This window comes from Protopterus annectens, chromosome 1.part1, assembly GCF_019279795.1.
Source record: "Protopterus annectens isolate FY-2018-M chromosome 1.part1, PAN1.0, whole genome shotgun sequence".
In the NCBI taxonomy this organism is placed as follows: Eukaryota; Metazoa; Chordata; order Ceratodontiformes; family Protopteridae; genus Protopterus; species Protopterus annectens.
The window spans coordinates 255287850-255313471 of record NC_056726.1 but is presented as its reverse complement, the minus strand read 5'-3'; the positions used below and the strand labels follow the sequence as shown (position 1 = coordinate 255313471).

The 25622-nt window shown below is 40.8% G+C and overlaps 1 protein-coding gene across 1 annotated transcript in view; it reads left to right on the top strand.

Annotated features, from left to right (window-relative positions):
• Positions 1-25622, top strand: part of FAM184A (family with sequence similarity 184 member A) — a 2724106-nt gene that overhangs the window by 1642089 nt on the left and 1056395 nt on the right. The gene's annotated exons all lie outside the window — the stretch shown is intronic.

The following is a 25622-nucleotide window of genomic DNA, read 5'->3' as shown; positions in this document are numbered from 1 at the left end:
GTCTACTGATGTGAACCACCACTGCATTACAGCAGACGTGTCCTCCACTCCAACAACTGCTATGAGTGACTGCATCCTGACAGTTAAATGTCCACTGTTGAGCAGCATGACCCTCAGATTGCATATATGTGTAGCTGTTATGGTGGTAATAACATTAGGAACACTGCCTAATAAGGCAACATAGGGGTGGTAAGACACTTAGTCAGTACCTGGCAACCCAGCGGTGACAGATGTAGGACATCCATGTCAAGCTATTGGGTTCTGTCAATCATGTCATCCCAAGCAGAGAGGTCTTGGATCCCCTGAGAATGACACATAACACATAAGCCAATGTTGCAGTCAACCATCTGTTGATAGTACTGCAGCATCATTCTGGGTGACAGCAGTACACTGCCCAGGGCTACTGTCACACCTGCCTGGACCACATAATCAGAGAGTTCAACCATGTTTCTTGTCATGTAGTCCAGGGAGGTGTGTCCCAAGTCATTCACACCCACATGGATACGGAGAGATACTCATAGTTGTTGTGGCGCGACATGATTGGCTGTGTCATGTGTTAGATGCTGGCATGTGATTGTTTACCTGCTCCATATTCAGCTTATTGAGTGGGATGAGTGTGCCTCAGTACTGAGTTACCCATGATCACTGTAATGTGCAAGGTGCTTAGCCTTAGGGACTTAGGTTGGGGGCACACTGTGTAGGTTAAATATGTGTCCCTTGGCATGTGCCATGTCACATTGTCTGAGTGGGTGTCTGCCTTGCTGGTCTGTGCTGTTTGGGTAGATGTCTATTGAGTGCCTCTGGGAAGGTGGGTGTGTAGCTTTTCACTGTATGTCATGGCTGTCAAAGAGGGTGTCATGGTGAGCTACGTGTTCCACTTGGTGTGGTGCAGCTGTTGATCTTATCCTCTTGACCTGCTAGTTCAGTCTTTGCTGGAGAGTGCATATGTCCACGTTGGGTGATATATGGGTAACCCTCACAGGTTTGAGTGTTTGGTGTTTAGAGGGGAGGGTTGTCTGTGTACATGTGGCAGTTGTAGCAGTGTCCCAGAATGGACAAGTGTACCAGGTTAATGGGTGAAAGCACAGATAACTGCCCTTCAAACATGCCAGGAGGGGTGAACATAACTAGTAAGTACTGGGGCGACATCTGTGATGAATGAGTACTGCTGACAGCTCACATGTGTGCCACACTTCTTGATACATTAACCTGGTGAAGTGCCAAGCCATAATGCTAGTTGAAGTGCAAGACAGAAAGAACTAGCATGATGTACGGGTGGAGCAGAAGGCAGACTGTCTGCCACCTGTAATACTTTACCACAGCTGTGCAGTTAGCAGCTTTGGCCACATAAAAGTTCAGTAAGCTCTGTAGTGCATGCAGTAACTGTGTAACACTGTAGTAGACATACCTAGATAGGCAGGAGTTCTAACCGTAGTACTGGCAAGTGTGTGTGTATGTATGTGTGTCTGAATCATGTACTGGCTGGCTCATATCATTTTTGACGTGTGGACTGCCCTTTACACTTCCCTTCACTCCAATTTAGTAGATCTTTTGATGTCATCCACCTCAGAAGTACCTTTGGTAGAGTTGGAAATGTATAAGCTGTGTGGTGCGTCTCATAACTGCATAGCACTATAATAGGAATACCTAGATAGGCAGGAGTTCTAATCCAAATACTGGCAAGTGTGTATTTGTGTGTGAATCATATACTGTCTGGCTCATGCCATTTTGACCTGTGTACCACCCGTTACACTTCCCTTCACTCCAATTTAGTAGACCTGTTGATGTCATCCACCTTAGAAGTACCTTTGAAAGAGGTGGAAATGTATAAGCTCTGTGACGCATCTGATAACTGCGTAGCACGATAGTAGGAATACCTAGATAGGCAGGAGTTCTAATCCCAGTACTGGCAAGTGTGTGTGTGTGTGTGTGTGTGTGTGTGTGTGTGTGTGTGTGTGTGTGTGTGTGTGTGAATCATGAACTGTGTGGCTCATGCCATTTTAGACCTGTATACTACCCTTTACTTCAGTGTAGTAGACCTTAGAAGAACCTTTGGAAGAGGTGGAAATGTATAAGATCTGTAGTGAACCTCATACCTGTGTAGCACTATAGTAGGAATACCTACATAGGCAGGAGTTCTAATCTTAATGCTGTCCACTGTTTGTGTGAGGATCATATCATGTGTGGCTTATACCATTTTGATGTGTATACCATACATAGCTGGTGACCATCTCCTGCTGCCATTACTTTATGTAGTGTGGTAACAGCATCTGCCTCACATGCAGCAGGTTTAACCATTGTACAGTCCTCTGTACAGCTGTGTCGGGAATATCCATATATTTGAAACCTATACGTGGTCGGAAGTGGTCTGTGAGCCTTAACAATGCCCACATATATGATATTATAGCCAAATAGGCCACAGTGAATGTACTGCACATATGGCAGCATGAGGTATCATACCTGACTGAAACATCATGCTGATATGATGTCTGCCACCCTCACAGGTGGCCTGCCTTGTAGGTGCAATACATGAGTACAAATGCTTGGTTTTACAAGTGAACTGTACCTGTTATGGGTCACATTAAAGGCTGGAAGAGGTGTGAACTGTCATATTGTGGTCCTAATTAGTATGTAACAGTAACAGGAACACCTTGCATCTTAAGAGAGGTGTGTACACAATTTATATCCACTGTATACCAGTAATGTATCATGCATGACCTTACCTTAGGCCGTTTGTCCAGCACAATTTGCTGGCCTCTGTCCAGATGTCTTTGCACTGACAAGTTGTGAGGTATGCTACAGGAATGTTGAATACATGTTAGATAGGCCCCAGTGATGACCACTGTGATGGAATACAGGTAACCCCAGCACAAGTGAACATGCACAACAAGCAATATAGCTATTACATAAAGCATTATAGCTATTACTGATGGTTGTGTGCATGGTAAATTGCATGTGCTTCACATGCCTGGGGTATTGCCAGGCAACAACAGAACAATGTAATACTCAGCAGCTTCAGGCTGCTGTCCATTATGCTATCCAGAGGGTCCTAGGTAGTTGTGAGAGGGAGTTATTGTCAGCAGACGCACATTTGGCCTTGATATAAGATGGGTGCAGCATGTCTACACATATACAGTACTAACTACAATAATACACAATGTTCTGTCCTCACCATAGATGTGCGCCTCTGTGCATTAGAAAACCCCATCCGCAACTGCAATTGAACCTGACACATGCATGTAGATACAATACAGATACATGTATGTCTGTTACATTAGTGTACTAGTCCCCACTGGGCCATTACCTACACACTCCTCATCCAGTGTGTGTGTGCAATCCCCCTCCACAATGCTTCCCTCAGCATCATGGCTTGTGCATTTGGCGTGTGGCCCAAGTGTGGTGAGGAGCTCCTCGGTGGGTGTCAGTTGGGGCTGGATGGCTGGGCCCCCACCTGTGGCTAGTTGGTCCCTTGCTACAGCAGCAGCCCATTGATAATGGGCATGGCATTTGAGATCACTGGCCCGATGCACATGCTCATAAGTTCTGCTGTGCAGGCCGGCATCATTTACCCTGTGGACCACACTGTTCGACAGGGCAGTTCAATCCTGCACATCTTCTGCTCTCCGTCCACATGACAGGCCATAATGTCCAATCACATATTGGGTGATGATGTCTGTTTCCCCAACAGAGAATGCTGGTAGGTGACCACTCTGCATGTTACCTGGAAGACATTAAACAGGAAAAGGTCACAGGACCTCATACGGTTGTCATAATCCACATCAACAGTGGATATTATTTGCAAATAATCCAGACTACACCGGAACCCTCCAGGCTATCATGGCTATAGCAGCTTGCATTACACACCTATCCCTGAGCTATCTTATTCCCCCCAATGTTGGACACTTGATTGTTTAATCCTCTATCCTCCTTTCATTTCTGTGTAGAGGGTTGACAGTGGTCATCTTCCATGTGGATGATGTGTGTATATTGGCAGGTCTGTGTTTGACTGTGGTGTGTGATGGAGCTCTGAGCACATGCCTGAGTTCATGTAGGAAGCAGACACTGATGTTATTATGCCTCATGGAGATATGCTGTTGTTGCCATCAGTAGGCAATATGTACATGCTCACCATTTCTAAGGGGAGGAGTGTGGTTGATGTGCATGTCTCCATGTAAAACTGGGGTGGATAGGGGGGTGATGTTTCCACCTAACCTGTGTGATGCAGGTTGCCTATATCCATGACATGTGTGTATGAGGTGTTCTTTACCCCGCAGTACAAGGTGAATTGTGTTGTTTCATCTGAGACTTACAACATATGTGGAGACACAGTTGCAATTTTCCTTGGTGGTATGGATATGTCCGATTCATAGTCATAGTTAGCCTTACAGGACGTCACCTGTGAACTTACCTGCTTGCTCAGATATAGGTGGACTTGCTTCAAAGTTGTTTCCTGCACATATGTGTCCCTGTACAGCCAATGTAGCAACCTATTATGTGGTTTGTGTATTGCTGCTGTCCACCAAAGGGGATTACTCTACCTTGCTGGAGGCTGGATATACAGGTCAGGTACTGCTGTGTCCATATAGCTACAGTGGATATAAAGGGTACACACCCCTGATACACTGCCTGATATTTGTGCAATTGGAACATGACACCACAATAACTCATTTCATACCAATTCCCACCTATAGTGTGACCTATAGCCTGTACAATCCAGTTGAAAACATAACAGTTGGGTCTGTGAAAACATATGTAAATAATACTCAGTACAATAAGCCAGTTGAATGAGTGTGCACCCCCTTAAACTGATATGTTGTGTATAGACCTCTTGAAATGGTTACATCATTTATCCGTCCTGGTCTGGGCTCTAACATCATGGCACATCTTCACTTGGCAATAGTTGGTCACCTTCCTAGAAACACCTTTCATTGCATTTCAGTGGAATTGTACAGGTTAGGTGTCACATAAAGATGAGAAACATTATGAAGTGATCTTTTGTGGTCTGATTGTCATACAGCACACATACCTGGCAGTCTAACAGGGGTGTGTACACTTGTGATATCCGCTGTATATAGGTGTGGATATAGCTGGTAGTGGTAGGCATGGACAGAGGGTCATAACACAGTTGGACACTTCTCTCTTTTATGGCTGAATATCATGCCTACTCTAGTACCCATATCAGTATCAAGGCACTGCAACAACCAGTAGCTGTACACATTTCTGTTGTATGCACTGACACTGATATTACACACATGTGCAGCATGCACAACCTATGTACCTGAATGCTTGAAAGCCATGTGATTTAGTTTTTGCCTTCCAGCTGAACATAAGCATACATACATGTGCTTAGGAGATATGTGGTATACATTTCTGTTGTATGTTAGTATGGCACATTGTAGTTGCAATTTTGCCACTTATCATACTTCTCAACCTGTTACAGCAGTACGTCTGGTCAGTGGCATACATAAGTGGGTGTCAAAGGGCACAACAGTATTGATACTGTAGTAATATAGCTGCACCATACATTAGTATGTTGATTGCACAAGTAGGGTTTGATATCACTGTGATAACCTGGAAGATATCTAACAGTCATAAGTAGGCTATTATGTTACAATGCCATTGCTCACAGACCTGCCAATGGCTTGGCTGACATAATACAGGTATATGTGTATGTGACTACAGATAGTCACAAATGTGCTTATTGTCCAGCAGAACACTGTACAGTTTAATGTTATTAATTCAATATATCACGTGCAGTTCAACACACATCTGCAACAGTACTTTACTATGCACATGCCCTCTATAGGTGTCTTAGCTTTACAAGGCTAACGTGTCATACTCATAATCACAGGTAACCTGGATATGGAAAACATCCCATTAACTGGCCTAGCATTGGCACAGTCGCAACTGTTTGACAGACACCCCTGTGGTTGTCATATATGAGCTGTCCTTTCCCAGGTAAGTCAGGCTCCTGAGTTGTGATCCCACCTCTCAACCTCTCAGAGCATCACATCTGGACAATGCCTAAAATGATGGGGGGATAAATAGGGACAGACTAAATATACCTGTTACAAACATAGGAAGTTTACATAATGATACATTTAGCATTACAGTGAATATTCTTAAGGATGTGGTGTCTTAAACTCAAGTGTTTGCCATTATCTGATGACTTCAATCCTCGGCTATTTGCCAGAAAAGTACAGATCTCAGGAGAAGCAGACAAAAATACATGATGGTAAAATGTGGACATTCTGTGAAGATCTGTACAGTTGAAAGCTATGTCTGTGATATCTCCCACTGCATAGAGGGACAGATGCTATGACCATAGCAGCTGTTTAGCAGAACATTAGTACAGCATGTCTTGTTGGGACATATATTCCTCCAAATCATATTTCCCATTATTACAGACCAAGTACTGCATTCAATTACTTGCTTACATATTCCACTTACCTTTTTCTTTCTTCTCTTTTCCACTTTGTTTCATTTGTTATTTCTCTCTCTCTCTCTCTCACAGTGCACTACAGGGATAGAGCTGGTTTAAATAGGTGGCAGCATGGCTTTTTTAGGTGATGCTCATGACCAGGTGATGGCCTGTGCACCTATTGGGATTCCCCACTTGCTAATTCCATGCAAAGCAGCTGTGTATTTCTTCCAATAGCCAATGTCATGGCAACACACTCCTATAAATGAGTACTCCATGTGGGCGCTGGCCCTTTCCCTTACTTGTGAGGAAGAAATCCTGGAGTTGTGTGAGCTACTACCTCTTACAACAAGACTTGTGGAGACAAGCCAACTAAATGGGGAAGGTTCAAGACTTAGGAGCAGAATGTGAGTATTGCTGTTATATGTTTGGAATACTGCTAGTTTAACAGGGTTTGTCTGCACATGCTACTTCTGCATGGGTTTCAGTTTGACAAAGTTCTGTCTCTGCATAGCTCTCAACTGTAGGGCCATCCACATAATGGCCACAGGTTAGCCTGTTATGTATGGGCCATTCTCCAGACAGGTATTGTCCTTGGCAAATCAGTAGCATACTCTGGTGATTGCATTATGTACATGGTAACATCCATTTGTTTTTCTGATTTTATATCCCTCAGAAAAGATATATGACAACAAACCCTGTAACACCAGCAACATTCTCACTGTATAACAGCAATATTTAATGTATGGCTGTGTATTTGGGCTTCTGTCCACCAATTATGTCAGGCTTTGTCCAGATGTCATACAGTAGTAGGTGGATAGGTATACTGGTCTATCATTAATTAGTGCTGTAATTCCTGCTGAGAGGAAAGGCTGGGAAACATGTTGAAGTCTGTACATTCGAGAGGTTGGTGTATAGAGAATGCTCTTAGATGCCATTGTAACATATTTTATGTGGGGGACAGTAACACATGTTTCAAAACTAGGCTGTTAGAACATGCCAGACATATTACTGATAAAAAATATGTCAGTTCTATAGCTGTACATTTGAATAAATCATACCATTGGGACAGTAGTGGGTCTCAAGGCACTGTTTCTGAAAACATCTGGTCCTCAGTGTGATGAAACATTCATAAAAGGACAATTGTTATGTACAGACTCAATGTATTAATATTAACTGTGATACTTTATCCCGTAGGGGGTTAAATGATGAGTGTAATTGGAGGCTGTGTATTCAATTATGTCATTAGGTGTTAATTGCTCCTTGTGATTAAAGCATGTATTTCCGATAATGTTTACTCCTTGAAGGCTTTGGCCAAGGTATCAGAGTTTAATTAACATGTGTGAATTACTGGCTGATTGTATTTTGTCTTTGCTATGTTCAGACATTTTATTTGTTTTGCTAAGAGATTGTTGTATGTCTGGCCATTGTGTATGGCCTATCATGATTTTGTAGCAATGTTCTGTTCACTTATTTATTTGGACTGGGGGGGGGGGGGGCAGATGTGAGTGTCATGGCTGCTTTTGTATCCAACTGTGCATGCTTCCCCAGTTGTGGGTGGTCTTTCAGCAGCATATGTTTGTATGGGCATTTTGGGACATGTATGCATATATATATATATATATATATATATATATATATGTGTGTGTGTGTGTGTGTGTATGTAGCTGCGGTGGTACAGTGGTAGCATTGTTTCCTCACAGCAAGAGGTTCTCCTGTTCGATTCACGGCTGGAATGCCTTCTATGTGGAGTCTGCATGTTCAGCCCGCGGTCGAGTGGCCTCCGGAAGACATGCGTGAATGGGCGTGCCTTCTCTGAAGATTGGGCGTCGGGCCGGTAACTCGGCACCATAAAAAAAATTTACTGCCAATCATTAGCAGACCGGAGTTCTGCTGTGGCGACTCCTAACTGGGAAAAGCCAAAAAGACAAACAAAATGTATATATATATATATATATATATATAAGTGACAAAGGCATGCAGGTAGGTGCGAGTGAGAATCGGCGTGCCTTCTTTGAAGGCTGGACGTCGGGTTGGCAACTCGACACCATAAAAATCCACTGCCAGTCATTAGCGGACCGGAGTTCTGCTGTGGCGACCCCTAACCAGGAAAAGCCGAAAGACATTAGTTTATATATATATATATATATATATATATATATATATATATGTGTGTAAATATATATGTATATATATATATATATATATATATATAAGTATGTAATATATGACGATGACGTCAGCTTCGTGAGGGAGACTGCCAGCCAGTCAGAATAGGGCTCTCCTTGCTCAGACGGACTGTTGTTTACATTTGTACATAGCAGTAGACTAGCTGGACTAGTCCACCACGAATCGGAAGGCATATATTTTCTCTACCACGGAGAGAGCAATTAAATGTGAGTTTGCTCGCCAGGTTAGCTGCTCTCATGTTGTATAGGCATCTCCAGATTTGTCGTCCTTTTTCTGAGTTACAGAATGAAATGGCGAGTTGAGTTCTCTGTTTAAATAGTCCTGCAAAGTTGTGCTTCGGCAGTTAATGGGTCAGACTTCTGTAAAGTTGTGCTTCAGCAGTTGTTAACAGGTCAAACACAGGCCCAAATGGAGATATTTCCCAGAGGGTTCCCTTATTTGTTTATTAATTTATTGTGGTTTAGAACCGTTAGAAGCCAGTATTTCCCAAGTATTGACTTCAAGTAACAATGTTCTGTACCGTGCTTAAAGCCTTAATGTGTCAGCAAACACAAGTACATATTCGTGATTTTTGATATTAGCATTTGCAGACAGCAGTACTTGTGTGGTATGGGATGCTGTGCTTCTGTCTATTTGTTTAAAGTTTTTCTTTTTATGTCACACTGTTTTTACATTCATGTTTAGGTTAACTTGTGAGTTGTGAATTTTTGCATTGTCAGGGCTGGACAAAGATCACTGACGGAAGTTGCAGATGTTTAAATGACTGTTTTATCCTAAGAAGTGGCTATTCAGTGGTTTAATTTATTCGTGAGCATTTCCTTTTTGAAGCAGTCTTGTGCTTGCCAGAGATCACTGATGTGGATTTTTCTTATGGGTATATGGCTTTACTGCCCTTGTGTATAACTGTGAAAATGAACAACTGCATATTAACAGAATGAACGATGTGTCCGAATTTTGGTAATGGTATCGATTGTGCAATAGTTGTGCAGTCTTTGCTAGATAAATTGACATAGTTTATTGTCATGACCATTGATTTACAGTAAAAGTCAAATGACTGAGTAAGGAAGGGCTAATAATAATGTAAATAAACTAAGAGGTGTTTATGTACTTTTTGTGTGCGTCTGTGAATGGTGAAATGCTTTTGGAATGACTACCAATAAACAAAAAGCTTGTGGCTTACAACTATTCTGGTCAGGCGTGCCAAGCTGTAGACTGGGTCTCTTGTTTTTAAATAATTTTTGGAGTATGAGAAACATATTCCAGTGCTGTCATATGTATTTTGTAAATCATTCTTCAGTTACATCCTTTGGTATACTGCTTGTTTTCAAAAGCCTAAAGTTTTTTGCAGCTTTTGTTTGCCAATGACAAAATCTGTTAAGTGTCCAAAGGATACGGGGGGAGGGGTCCTATAAAATTATTGTATTCACACTTATCTTGCTGAACCCTTCAAGACAGTAGTTACAGTAAGTTCTGTTTTTAATCATTAAGATGCCTGTTTGTACATATGTGGTAATTATTAATTTAAGGGAGGATAATTTATGTACGAATACAAAAAGGTTTAAACCACTGCATCAGCATGATATTGTTGAATCCACCACGCAAGTAGTTTATATTATTGTGTTAGTTCTAGTTTTTAATTATTGAGGTATCTGCCAGGACATGCCTTATAATTAATTGTAGGATATTGTATTTGTGTAGTAGAATACACAGAACAACTTGAGTCATAGTGATTTTTTTCATCTCTGCCTTGTGCCTGTTACTTGTTGCTGTACACTCCAGCCCCTTGACCCTGGATTTGATTAAATCAAATACAGAATTTTTTTTCAATTACTACTATTTACAAAGTAGAACCAATAATCTAGTCATATAAACTGTAGGCAGCTTATTTATTTGTGAGGAAAAAACCTTTGATGCTGAATTGGAGAACTGTTACTGATACAGTGTATTAGTGACCTGCATTTATTGCATCTGTCTTAGCATCCCTTTATATTTTGTCTTTCATTTACATCACATGCTGTTAGGATGCTTTGCTTCTAACAGTGAATGCGGCTACATGCAGATGAACAAAACAAAGCACATTGTGCCCATTCATGAAGCGAGAATACAAATTTTAAACATAACCGTATGCAGAATGAAATAGCAATTTTTATTATTTTTGAAAGTTGTAAAAGGAAAAATATACTTTAAAAATAATCAAAACACAGTAGGTTCAGGTTAAGGCACTTTAATCTTGCAGCAAGAAGACAAAAACGTGCTAATACAGAGTTTGTCTAACTAGAAATAGGAAATGCTTACATTTTTATACACTTTCTAATAAGACATTGCCTACCAAGCTGATGTAGTGGATCACAAGTTCTGTCATCATTACTTCAAAGTCATTGTTTTTACAATATTCTTCTGGTATCATCAATTTTTGTGAGAAACTTCCTAAGGAAAACAATGTGGCCTTGGCTACCACCAGTTAAATATATGCAATGTTACCATTCAAGGTACTATGGCTAATTTGAGCACAGGCAAGTAGTTCATTTCTCTAACAATCCTTTGTCTATATTATCTCTAAACATCTACAGCTGCACATGTTCTCATACTTTGAACAGAGCTGATTGTTTAAAATCATTACATTTACAGAATATAGCATTGTTCATTCATTTTCTCCTGACCTAGCAGATAACCACCTGTTTCTCAAGTACATTTCCAAAAGGCATAAACATGAATATTGCTGTGCTAGCAATTACTAGGTCAGAGGGCATCTTGCAAGTTTCAGAAAGCACACTGCAGTTTCAAAAAGCATATTTTCAGTCTCATATGAAACTCAACTATATATAAAACAGTGCATATAAACTAGAATGAAAAACGTGTTAACTTATTTAGTTTCTAATTAGCATTTAAGCATACACACATTAATACATATTTTTCTGACATTTCCCCCCTGTTAATACTTTTTAATTCTATTTTCAAAAGAATAAACAGTTTGCTTCTTTTCCTAACCTCTTCCATTCAGGATTTGCAGTTAAGAAAGTCATTCAGTTTAAACTTATGAAAATGTTTCACATTCCAACAATTCTTCAAGTTCACTACCTTGATACATAGTCTCTGAAACTGATATATCTATAAATTCTTTGATTAACTTTTTCATGCAGGGGATACCACAACAAATACAAGCTCCTATTAGGAGCAATCCCACACAAATGGCAATCAAGATGTTCATTAGGATGGAACCCCCACCCCCCCGAACAAATTCTGGAAAAAGTCCGTCAGAGGGTTTGGGCCTGGCTTGGTCATGGCCAACACTTGCTGTATCACCTCAAGGTGGTCGTTTATCTCTTGTTGATGATCTGGTGTATAAGCACAGCACTCTTCTTTGATTAAAGTGCACGTACCACCCCTCGCCGCTAGGGTGAAGTCAAGAGCCATTCGGTTCTGGAGCACTACAGTTCTCATAGCATTCAGTTCATCAGTTAGTTCAAGAGCAGAAAAAGTTGCATTACTCATTACTTCGAGAAGTTTGGACAGTTTTCGCAGCTCCCAAATTGATTTTACTGTGCCATATGCAGGTAATATGCCTGCCCATGATATAACAGCATCACTCAAGTCCATGTGCGTCAGTTTGGTACCCACAGTATGATGGTCTTTCCAGCCTGCCTCGATCTGTCCCACTGGATTTTCAGGCTTTTTGACAGCTTTTTTGGTCACATCTTGGGTATTTCTAATATTTCCCTGAGGCAAAACTGCAGTGTGTCGTATGGCCGGGACCAGGTACCCCAAAAAACAACTGCCGGACCAATTCTCAGGTAACAATTTATATGCTTTTTTACCACACACAAAATAACAATCCTCTACCTTAGTAGTTACTTTGTTATGAAATGGCTGCCCTGCATGAAACATTTTCCTATTTATTACAGATAGTTGTTTAAAAAGTACAGGATTATGTTGCACTTGGTCAACAGTCTTATGCATGGACCCAAGAAATGAGTCATAATTTGAACTACAAGATCCACCCATTTTGTTTGGTTTGGTGTAACATTTATAATGTACACTCACATTGCACTTGCTCCAACCCACTTGGATTGTGTCATTCTTATAAGAACATACAAATCCCTTTTGTGTCACAGGCAAATACAGTGCTACCTTATCATATGCTTTAAAAGCTACTGTGTCATAAACCAAATTTTCCCAGGTCTCGTTGACCCCTAGAGGGACTGCAGTCATTAATAACCCCCCGTATGCTGTTGTTATGGCTGTACAAATCCAGCAGTTTGAAACATTAAAATCTCAGCATACACACGTGTAATTGCCTGATAAGTGTTAAAGTTTGGGTGCCAGTCTATGTTCGGCTCATCACGTTTAATCAGTTCAACTTTTGTGGCAGGAAAAAGGAAAGGCCACAACAAAAAGAACAATGTTATCAGTATAGCTACCAGAATAATCATGCAAGTTTTCTGAGGTTGTTCTATGTATCTGTTTGCTCTATACCTGGTCATTTTGTTCTCATTGTACAACAGTAACAAGGTTTATGTCCAGTTCAAAGTTCTTAACCAGTTTACAGTGTGTCAAATGAATCCAGGACACTCGCCCTGTGATCTTGACTGCAGTGGATGTCGACAGTAGTACCTAGTACGGCCCTTCCCACTTCGGAGAACTCCAGTTTTTTCTCTTCACTATCTTCACCCAGACCCATGTGCCTGGGGCTACTGCTGCTTCCAGTGGCATTGTTTGTTCTTTATCTGAAACAGAATTTAACTGCAAAAGTTTGTTATTCAAAAATCGCCTCATATACCCTGCAAGTGAACTGTCAGCCTCCTGCTCTGCAGGCATGAGAGGTTTCCATTGAGGTGTATAATATGCCCTTCCAAACAGAACTTCAAAAGGGGTTAACCCTTTTGCATTTGGAACAGTTCTCATGCTCAACAGTGCCAGAGGTAAACAGTGCACCCAGTTCTTTTGTGTTTCACTAATCAATTTTCTAAGCTTACTTTTCAAGACCCCATTATGTCGCTCTACTAATCCTGCAGATTGGGGATGGTATGCACAATGGTTTTTCAGCAATATCTCGAAATAGCGACTAAGTTGTTGTATAGTTTGATTTACAAAGTGTGTGCCATTGTCACTATAAATCTTTTCCGGCATGCCAAATCTAGGAATAATTTCTTTAACAAGGACTTTTGCAACAGTAGCTGCATCTGGATTTTTAGTTGGAAAAGCTTCCACCCATTTGGAAAACATATCTGTAATGACAAGGCAGTACTTCTTATTTTCACATTTGTTCAGTTCTATAAAATCCATACAAATAGTATGGAACGGATACGGTGGTATAGGGAAACTCCCTTGCTTAGGTTTTAATGCCCCTTGTGCATGATGCTTGTTACAAACATGGCATGCTGCACAAAAATCTTTTGTATAGTTTGTAAATCCATACGTCGTAAACACTCGATTCACTAACTGTACCATCCCCCCTGTTGAGACATGGCACTGCCCATGGCTCAACAAAGCTGCATATCTAAACAAGTTAGATGGTAAGATCGGTTTCTTTTCTTTGGAGATGTACAGTCCCTTCTCAAGGATTGCTCCTCGTTTGATCCACTTCTGTTTTTCTACATTTGTAGTAAGTGTCTGCATTGTTTTCAACATTTCTAAGTCTAAAATCTCAGATGGTTGTAATTCCTCACTGAAAAGAAAAACTTCTGAAGCTGAAGCTGCTTGTTTTGCAGCTGTATCAGCCCTCGCATTACCTTTTGAAATTCTATCCTGTTGCCTGGTATGAGCTACACATTTGCAAATAGCTACTTTCTGAGGTAACTGAATAGAGTCTAACAAATCTAAAATAAATTGTGCATGGTTAATTGGTTTACCAGTAGATGTTATCATTCCTCTATTTTTCCACTGCTACGCAAAAACATGTACAGCAGAAAAAGCATACTGACTGTCAGTAAAAATGTTTACTTTCTTACCCTTTGCTAAGGTACATGCCCTTGTCAAAGCAATCAATTCTGCTGCTTGTGCAGTTAAGTTATGTGGTAAAGACTTTGCTTCTAAAATCTCAATATCAGAAACTACTGCGTACCCCACTAGATTCTGTCCTGTAGGACCCCTCCTGCATGAGCCATCCACATAGTATGTCACCTCGGCATCATCCAAGGGAACATCTGTAAGGTCTTTTCTAGGTAGTGTCTTTTGCTCAATCTCCTGCAGGCAGCAGTGCGGTTTGCCATCCGCAGGGGTTGGGAGCAAGGTTGACAGGTTTAAAGTTGTGCATCGTTCAATTGTCATATGAGGTTGGCTCAACAGTATAGTCATACAGGAAAGATGTCTAGCAGGAGAAAGATATGCTACTTTTTCTTGCAGTAAAATAATCATGACTGCATGAGGCACTCTCAATGTGAGAGGGTGGAACAATACTACTGAGGCTGAAGCCTGCACTGCCATTGCAGCTGTGACTACTGCTTGTACACAGTGGGGCAAAGATCGTGCCACTGGGTCCAACTGTGATGAATAGTAAGCTATGGGGCGTTGTTTGTCCCCATGTTGTTGTGTTAACACTGATGTCATATAACCTTGCTTACAGTCTACAGTTTGGAAAAATCACTTATGATAGTTTGGTAATCCTAAAACTAAGGAAGAAGCTATCAGTTGTTTCAGTTTGCAGAAAGCTGATTCTGCTTCTGGTGTCCACTGTAATAAATCCTGTGCTGCCATCGGCTTTTTGAATATCAAGTTTGTCAGCGGAGCAGACTCCAAAGCATAGTTTGGTATCCAACTCCGACAAAAGTTAGTAGTACCCAGGAAGGACATAATTTCCTTCTTGGTAGTTGGTTTAGGTGCTTGTAATATTGCTGTTTTTCTGTCTTCATCTAATATTCTGCCTTCTTTGGATATTACATATCCCAGGTATTTAACCTGTTTCCTCCAAAGTTGCAGTTTGTTCTTGTTTACCTTGTGTCCTTGAGTGGCTAAAAATTGTAATAATGCTATGGTATCCTCTCTGCATTCTTGCTGGGTGGGGGCTGCCAGCAGAATGTCGTCTACATAAAGTAGAATCTGACTACCTTTCGGTGGGATAAATCCCGCCAGGTTACTTGCCATTTCTTGTGCGAATATTGTTGGATTTTCACAATACCCCATGTGGTAGTCTCGTATATGTATACCGTTTCCCCTGAAATGTAAATGCAAACCAATATTGGCTGTCTGGGTGTATCGGTATTGAGAAAAATGCATTACTAATATCTACCACAGAAAAATGCTTCTGTTGAGGTTTTAAATCATTCAATAAAGTGTGCGGATCTGGCACCGTAGGTGCCCTGGGTATAACTGCGTCATTCTCAGCTTGTAAATCTTAAACCATACGCCACTCCCCATTTCCTTTCCTAACAGGAAATAAGGGTGTATTACATGGTGAATCAGGAGATTCTATTAAGACTCCTTCCTTAAGTAAGGCTGATGTTATAGGTTTGATTCCTATTTCTGCATACTTCCTTAAGGGATACTGTCTTTTTTGAGGTCTAAATGCTGATTTTGGCATAATAGTAGCTGGTCCTGCTGTACAAATAAGTCCTACATCTGATTTCCCTGTTGACCAGAGAGTCTCTGGTATGTCTTGCAAGGCTTTTTCCTCTTGCTCTAGTAAGAGTGCTACTCAGCTATCCTCACTTGCCTGTGAGTGCACAGCTGGGTGTGTTTGTGTTATCCAATTCAATTTCTGCTTCTGTACTCCTTGTTCAGAGAGTTCTAACTCTGTCTGTTTTTCCCACCTTGTGACTTTTTCTCCTAGGTCTGCCCACTTCAAATTTCTATCTTTAGTTAAACTTACATGTGGTAATCAATTAGATTTGTAAAGTGCTAGGAATTCCTGGGGCAATGAACAGCTTACTACACTGTTTCCTTCTGTGTCCCAGTACAAATTTCGTAATACTAACCTATTAGCATGGTTTTTAAACAGTTTTTGCTCATATTCTTTATCAGGTCCTGGTCTGCTACAGTAATATAGAGTGCAATGTAACAAATGCTGTTTATCAGTGTCAAGGGAGGGAGATTTACTGATGGCCACGTTCATCAGTTCTTCGGTTACTGCCCCTGGACCAGTCATAACTAAGTCCAGGCTGTACCAATAAAATGTTTCACCCTCCGGTCGCACTACACAAGTATCCATTTGTCACTGCGCTTCCATACCCTGCATAGTTGGAACTACGACTATGCCAAATATCTGCATTAAATCTCTGCCCAAGAGATTCACTGGGCATTTTGCAGAAACAACAATTTTGCTTTTCTGGGTCATCCCTGAAACAGGGTCAGTTATCGCTATGTTGTGGGAGAGTGGCTCCCGATACAGCTGTCCAGTAGCTGCTTTCACTAATATGTAGTCCAGTGATTCTGAATTTTCTGGTAGTTTGGAAGGATGTATCAGGGTCCGTGAAGCCCCTGAGTCACACAGGAATTTGACTTCCCTCCCCTCTACCAGAAGTATAACTTCCGGTTTTGTGTCTGCTAAGTAGAGCTCTAAGCTCAGTAATGCTAAGTCCAAAATTTCATTTTCTTCATTATCTATGAATTCATGTACATCCTCTATTCCCTCTGTCACATCCTCTACTCTTTCCACCACATTTACATTTGTCTTTTCTTGTTTATTCTTATCCAGTGATTCCTGACTTTCACATAGTCATTCCTCACCCGCCTTATCTTCCGCAGTTACCTTCTTATTTAGCCTGCAATCCCTTGCCAAATGTCCCTTTTTCCCACATTTGAAACATTCACCCCTTTTCTTTCTTTCTTCAAAGTCTTCTGATCGTTTATCAGACTGTTTGTTTCCCTGGGTATTTTTCTTATCCTTCTTCCCAGTTTGTACTACAAAGACTTCTGATCTGTCTTCTACTGCAAATACTTGAGTTTTCTTTTTCTTTTTGCTATTAAAATGCCTTTTGGCATGTCTTGCATATTCAAGTAATGACTGTAATCTACTTGTTCGATGATCTACCATGTGCTTTGTAATAAAGCTGCTAATGGGCACAATACTGCCTTTTAAAAATGCATTCTTTAACTGTTGCTCATATGAGGAATCATGTGTTTGATCTTCAGGTACCTGCATTCCACAATGGTTATTAAAACATTCTAATAATCTGGCATAATATCTATCAACAGTTTCACCTTCTTGTTGTATGCATTGATTAATGCAAGTCCAATCAGCCCTAGGCTTCCACTTCTCAGAGATTCAGTCTGTCAGACCTTTCACTCTGGTGTCCAGTTCTGCGTTACTATGTGGGAGTGGTCTAAGCTCTGCGTCACGGGGATTCCAGTTGCCACTGATCATGTGCCAATCTGGACCTACAATTTGTCTAACTACTTTTTCTACTTCCTCTCCATTCAAACGGTAACTTAACCTCATGCCCTGTAAGTCTTCTAAGAATTTTCTAAAATTAACTTTTGGATGGGGAATTCCCTCTGTGGCTTTCCGGATGTCTTCCGGTGTCCACGGTCTATATACTAGAAGAGTTGAATCCTGTTCCGCCTGCAGATTTGGTACTTCTATGAGTGGACATATATCTTCCTCACTCATAGCTCGTGAATTTCTATTTATTTCACACAGTTCAATATCCCCTCTTAAGTTGCGTGCTTGAGACCTGGTCTCGATAGGATCCCTGACAAATGGTTTTGATTTTGCAGGAACAGCTGGGTATAGCGGAGGTGGATCAGCTTGTCCACTCGCTTCATATTCTGGTAAGGGAAGCAGAGGGGGAGGAGGAAGGGCTGTTGCTATTACCAAGTTATTATCTTCTTTATCTAAGAACATTGCTTTTGAATTTTTAATCTTTTGTTCCCTATGGTTTGCTTCCTCAAGCCACCTGTGTGCCTGAAGGACTCCTAATTGTCGTTGCTTTTTAGATGACCTTCTGCGTCTGTTTTAAGTTGTCTAACAAAATTAATAAGTGAAGATTTATCTAAATTACCATTAAATTTGTACTTATCAACCCATTTCGTATAATACTTAACATTATCGGCACGCTGTAATTGCATGTATTTCACGTCTTCGGTTAGGGGCGGGTCTCGGGAACTTTTCATGCACTGATTTCCCATGTTGCCTTAGCTAAGTTAAAAATTGTTATGTAACCCTTCTTATCACGTGGTACCACGATTTTACACCTTTTCACAGTTTATCTAGAATAACTGTCTACCTATTCTGTTTCCCTGATCTATGACAAGACAGCAATCTTTTTGTCCCTGCTCTGCACATGCAAATCTTCCTGACAAAACAGTACTGTAACAAGTCCCTGATCTAAAACAGAAAAAAAGGTAAATTCTTCCTCACCTGACCCTCCGTGAATTGATCCACAGGAACGTTGACTCATCCTCCAATCCCAGATCCGAAACAGTGGCTGGCCTCTTTCAAACAACAATTTAGTCGGAGGTCTTTCAAGACAGAAGAGCCAATGTGGCCACTTCTCCATATGGGTGCATGCCACCGGGCCCAATTCTGACCTGGGCCTAGAGTGAGAGGTACTTTCCGGTCTGAAGGACCAAACTGTAAAAGGAAAAATATACTTTAAAAATGATCAAAACACGGTAGGCTCAGGTTAAGGCACTTTAATCTTGCAGCAAGGAGACAAAAACGTGCTAATACAGAGTTTGTCTAACTAGAAACAGGAAATGCTTACATTTTTATACACTTTCTAATAAGACATTGCCTACCAAGCTGACATAGTGGATCACAAGTTCTGTCATCATTACTTCACAGTCATTGTTTTTACAATATTTTGCTGGTATTATCAATTTTTGTGAGAAACGTCCTAAGGAAAACAACATGGCCTTGGCTACCACCGGTTAAATACACGCAATGTTACCATTCAAGGTACTATGGCTAATTCAAGCACAAAGCAAGCAGTTCATTCCTCTAACAATCCTTTGTCTACACTATCTCTAAACTTCTGCAGCTGCACATGTTCTCATACTTCGAACAGAGCTGATTGTTTAAGATCATTACATTTACAGGATATAGCATTGTTCATTCATTCTCTCCTGACCTAGCAGATAACCACCTGCTTCTCAAGTACATTTCCAAAAGGCATAAACATGAATATTGCTGTACTAGCAATTGCTAGGTCAGAGGGCATCTTGCAAGTTTCAGAAAACACACTGCAGTTTCAAAAAGCATCTTTTCAGTCTCATATGAAACTCAACTATATATAAAACAGTGCATATAAAATAGAATGAAAAACGTGTTAACTTATTTAGTTTCTAATTAGCATTTAAGCATACACACATTAATACATATTTTTCTGACAAAAGTGTTAAAAGTATGGCAGTGGGAGTGCATCAGGGATTGGTGCTTCAGCCATATTTGTTTACAATATTTATGTCTGGCTTTCCAATTCAAAGTAAAACATAGGTCAGCAAATTTACTGATGTTGTGAAAGTGGTTACTGCCGTTAATAAATTTTAGATGATCATAGGATCATAGGAGGTTACTAGGCTAATGGCCCTGGGGCTCTTACAAGCCTAGCCAAGAGTTTATCCCCAAAAATGCCCCCTCAGCCAGCACCTGTTGCCCCTGTGGTGGCAAAGGTGGAAGCTCTGGGATAAATTTGTGGTTTCCCATCCACTCATCAAGGATAAGGTGTGTGAATAGCTGTTCAGATGACTGTGACAAAAGCAGTGACCTAAGAAAAACATGAGAGCAAGCCAAATGGAGCAGATGTCCTTAAAGTGCTTCAGAATGTATTTTTTCCCAAAGGAAGTTCAGACCTTGTGCAAACTACTTGTGTTTTTACTTTATTTTTAAATGATTTAGAAGCAAGGAACAATGAGCAGACCAATGTGAGAATAGCATCCGTCTTCAGAATCTTAAAAACTAAATACGTAACTTTTAAGGTCTTATGTTCATAGAAACAGCACTAATTAAGCTATTAATCTCTAAAACAGCATCACAAAACTGTGTGTAGCCAGTTTTAAACAGTGTTGTAAGGAATCGTTTGAAGAGACCTATACATTTTTTTTCAGTTTTGGCTTTTAACTCTGAGGGCTAAGGCCCTATGTGCTAATGGGATTCATTTGTAATCATGGTTTTGATGATTTCAGTTTCTGTTCTCAAATCTGTTGCCTCTGTGCATGTCACTTAACCAGTCAGTGCTGTTAAGCTATCCCTCATCTTAACTCATAAAAATTAGTACAATAAAATACCATCCTCAAGGAATGGAGTTAAACTAAATTAGTTGTTTATTGAATATTTATTACCACAATGTGGTCTTCTCTCTCTTTTGGATTCTGTGTCCAATAATTTTTTTCTCCAAATCATTTAGTCTTGCTATTTTGCCACTTTCTGTGAAAGACAAATGAAAAAAAAAAATGTTTGTAATTATAAGTGTGTAGATTGCTACCCAGTTTATAAAGCTGTAAAAGTGTTCTACACTTCAGATTTTAAAATAATACCTAGGTTTGTCATTATAAAGACTTTCATGACCGTATTTTGGTTGTCTGTTCTTCATTTTGCATTTAAAAGATGGTATTCCACAAGCACATTGGAGTGGGTGGGGTTACGTAATTATGAATGAAAATTTTATGTTAATCAGTATACAGATTTGTACCTATTTTTCATGGGTCTTTGTCCAGATTTTTGATGTTTCCAGGTTGAGAGGTATGATATATACACACACACCTCGGTATTTATTGTTAATATATCTATATATTGTTGTACACATATATGGATCTCCCTTCATATCTCATTCTCTCTCTATGTATGTCTATATATATATATATATATATATATATATATATATATATATATATATATATATATATATATTTATAGGGATCTACTTCATTTGCCCTAACTTCCGATTGACCGACACCCATTTGACCGAAATTTCATTTGACCGACAAGTATTATGGGCAAGAAAATGGGATATGCCCCCTTCCCCATTGTAGTGTGACCCTGGAGTTAGAATATATAGTTAGGGGGGGTGGGGGGCACAGCCCCCCACAATGGGTGGTGTGGGGGTGACAAAGCCCCCCGACTTAATTTCATATTATATTGCTTAGTTTTGCTTTAATACTGCTTAGCAAAGCAAAAGTAAGTGGAGGGACTTCACACCCCATTGTGGGGGGCTGTGCCCCCCACACCCCTCCAACTATATATTCTAACTCCAGGGTCACACTACAGTGAGGAAGGGGGCATATCCCATTTTCTTGCCAATAATACTTGTCGGTCAAATGAAATTTCGGTCAAATAGACTCGGGCAAATGGGTGTCGGTCAATCGGAAGATAGGCAAATGAAGTAGACCCATATATAGATACCAATCCTTCTTATGTGCACACTTGTCTCTTCCCTATTGTAAACTGGCTGTAAAGAAGGATATGTTTGAGAAAACATCCTCAAACAATACAGCTGAGGTGGCTTACTGGTAAATTTCATAGTCTATGGTGTGCAGGGTCCTCGGTTCAAAACCTGCAAAGGCTGTATATGTTGTTGCTAGGCAGAACAAGGATGGTTGGATACAGAGTGATTAAGGCATTTTTGAGCAGCTTTGAGCATGTTTGCACAACAGTAAGTGGTGCTAATGTATGGTTAAACAAATAGGCATGTACACCATGTAGGCTTTGCTTATCAGTGCGCAAATCTGCGTAGCATTTACATTTAAGCAATGATTACACCTGCTAAGCATAGCTTAGCTTTGGTAACCAGTGATCACATTCCAGTCTGATAAAATAGCAGGGTGATGACATCTTTAATAAGTGTATTTAATTCCCTGTACATAACATGCTTCTATGTGCTGTCATTACAGTAGCAAGGGGTGTGAGTATACTGTATGGGACACCTGCGTGTACATGGGTAGTACCACAGTCTTTTCTCTTTGGATTTGTTTCATACATGGGTAGTATCCCAGGTTATATGCAGTCACACTTGCATGTTACACCAGCTACAGTGCACTGGCTGACAGAAATAGTTTAACACATATGGTATCATTATGTCAGTACTTTTAACAGTGCTTTTTCAAGTAAGATTAGATTGCAGATTGTAGTACTGGAGCCATACACCCCTGCATGCAAAGCTGGACTATAAGTACTGAGTATCTTCTTCTTGGTGTTTGAGCTGTAAGTTTATATGTATCTCCTTTTGGATATTGATCTGATATGTTGATATTAACTGTAGACTACTATGTTTTTTGAACATGTCATTGAGGACTGCTGTCATGTAGTAATGGCATACCTTTCACTTTCAGACGTGTATCTTTCAAAACATTCATCCTAATGCATAACCTGCTGGCTATCTACTTTCTCTCTGTCCACTGTACAGATGTCAGGTATTACTACAGCCATACCACCATGTAGGTGCCCACATTGTATTGTGCTGTGGGCCTGGACACTGCTGCTAGTTCCAACATATGGGACATTTCCTAATGTGGGCCTTGCCCCACTTCCTTGCCTGTGTGAGGGAAATTACAGAGGTGGTGGCCTACAGATTCACATACAGTGGGTGGCAATATGTCACAGGACAGGACATGAGGAGACAGCCAACCAACATGGGGGACATATCCCCAGATTTGTGAACAGCTTCTAAGTCATCAGTGCTGTTATACGCATGGTGGATTGATAGATTGACAGGGTGTTGTGTGGACATGCATTTAGTGTGTGACGTCATGACTCACAGTGATATGTTTCTGACATACCTCTCCACTGGCACACTGTCCACATGTTTGCCTGTTATGTTTTGTGTGTTCGCCAAACAGTTGGTGTCCTTGGTACATCAGTTGTGGACTCTGGGGAATGTAGTCAGTAAATACTCACATCTATTGGTATTATCGATGTCATATTCCTCATAAAGAATGTTACAACAAACCCAGTGACATCTGCAACTGTCTCAATGTATGACAGCAGTATGTCCAATCTACCCCTGTGTTTGTGCCTCTGTTCCCACCTAGTAATATAGGGGTTGATGCCGAGCTTAGTGAGTGGGGAATGTTATCTAAGGATTTGGCCAGATTAATGTAGGCTGTATGTGTCACCTTGCCTTCATCCACAGTTCAGGTGACTGATGCCAAAAAGGTGACCAGGTTGAATGAGCAGGCATGACCTACACTTCACAAAGGTAAACTGTGTGGGATCCTGAGTCTGCAGATTCCCATATCCCTGTTTATTAGGTACATGATGATGCATTCCACAGCTTTGCATAACAGACTTGTCAGGCAGTGGGGCAGTATTTCCCAGGGTCTGTAGTTACACCTTGTATGTGGAGAGGGGTGACTGTAGTAGTGCACAGTTTAGTAGGGACAAAGCCTGAGGTGAGGCTGTGCTTGAAGAGGGCACACGGGTAAGGTGCCAGGTCACTCTGTAGTTCATGTAGAACACAGCCAGGGATATTCTCAGGACCCATAGAAGCTATATTCTTGGCTTTGGACAGTGGTGTTTTAACCTGTGCTGCAGTAATACTGGATGCCTGGGTCTATATTGAAACATCGAATGTTTAACAGTTCAAATCACTTAAGGGCGACCCTTAGTGATCGAACTGTTAAAACATTGAATGTTCCAAAAAAAATTAAAACAAAAAAAAAACTAAATGGTGTAGGCAGGGGGGCAAGCTCCCCCTGCACCCCTCACAACCCCCACTACTTAAATGTACCAACTCCAAGGCCGCACTACATTGAAGTAAATGGAAATCTCCCCTTACGGAGATTTCTGTTTACTTCTTTGCTCTGCAGTTTCGCTATTCTCGTGCCGACAATGTCAGATTCGACATTGTCTGCTTTCAAGAATTCAGTATAGACCCTGGGTGCCTAGCGGTGTACTGGTATTGTGATTGGTCCTTTGAGGGGGGGAGTGAGGGGTAATGTTTGCACTCAAGATGCCAGCCAGTATATTGCCATTATTTGTTGGCTCAGTCTGGGAGGTACCATTGTCTAGTAGCTCAGAACAATTCTTGGTATTGCCATGGAGATTCTTTACATAACTGTATGAGGCCTTGTGGTTGTCTTTACTATGTGCTCCAATTCTGTTCTCACAGCTAACTTTGTAGTATTTGATGAGTGATCTCAACTATTCATTGAGGCTGATAAGGGTGTATTTCCTATCTTGGGACTACACCTTATTCCATATCGGTTCCCTCCTTCTGTTGTAAAGTTTGTTTATGGCAAGGGACCACCAGATCAGCTTCCTTTTTTTGGAGGTGAGGGTCCTGGTTGTATTGGGTAAGGTGATATCCATGCATTTGTGTATGTTTTCATAGTGCATTGTTGTTTGATTCGGCTGTCATGCAACTAGTCTCCATTTGCATGCCTGCCATGAGGTATGATTTTATGTGGCCATAGTTAGCTTTGGAAAGGCTTTTCATGGTGGTTACTTGTGCAGTGTGGGTAGGAGGGCTGTGGATTTCTAAAGGTGATTACTTTGTGTTCAGATATAACAAGGGAGGTGTTGACTTTTGGTGTAGAGCAACAGTCATCCATGTTAGGAAGGGCCAGGTTGATGTGATGGGTATATGCATCGGTGCATAAGTAGCTTTCACAATTAATGGTGTGGTAGTTGAAGTCAACCAGGATAATAGTGTTAGGTTGGACACTAATATTCTCCAGAGTGTTTATGGACATGGAGTGTGAATCTTGGAACATGTATGGGGATCTATAGCAGGCTACAACCTTAACCACTGTCTTACCCAGTGTAAGCTACACCTACAGGATCTGTAATGCATAATGCTGGTCTACCACTCTTGAGGTGTGTGCATCCTTTATGAATATGAAAATACCACCACCTTTGTAGCTTCAGTCCATGTTCTGTAGCCAAAAGTTGTGGAATAAATTATAGGCTGGTACTGCAGGGGTGCTTCCTGCTGCCATTAACCAGGTCTCTGTTACAGCACAGATGTCATTGTTCCCCATTTTAAGGAATACTTCCAGTGAGTGACTTTCCAGGTTGGAATTCCAGTGTGCAGCAGCATGACCCTCTGATTGCATGTCTTTGTAGCTGTCATATATTTCTTTATATTTTTGTATACATATATTTATATGTATGTATGTATATATATATATATATATATAT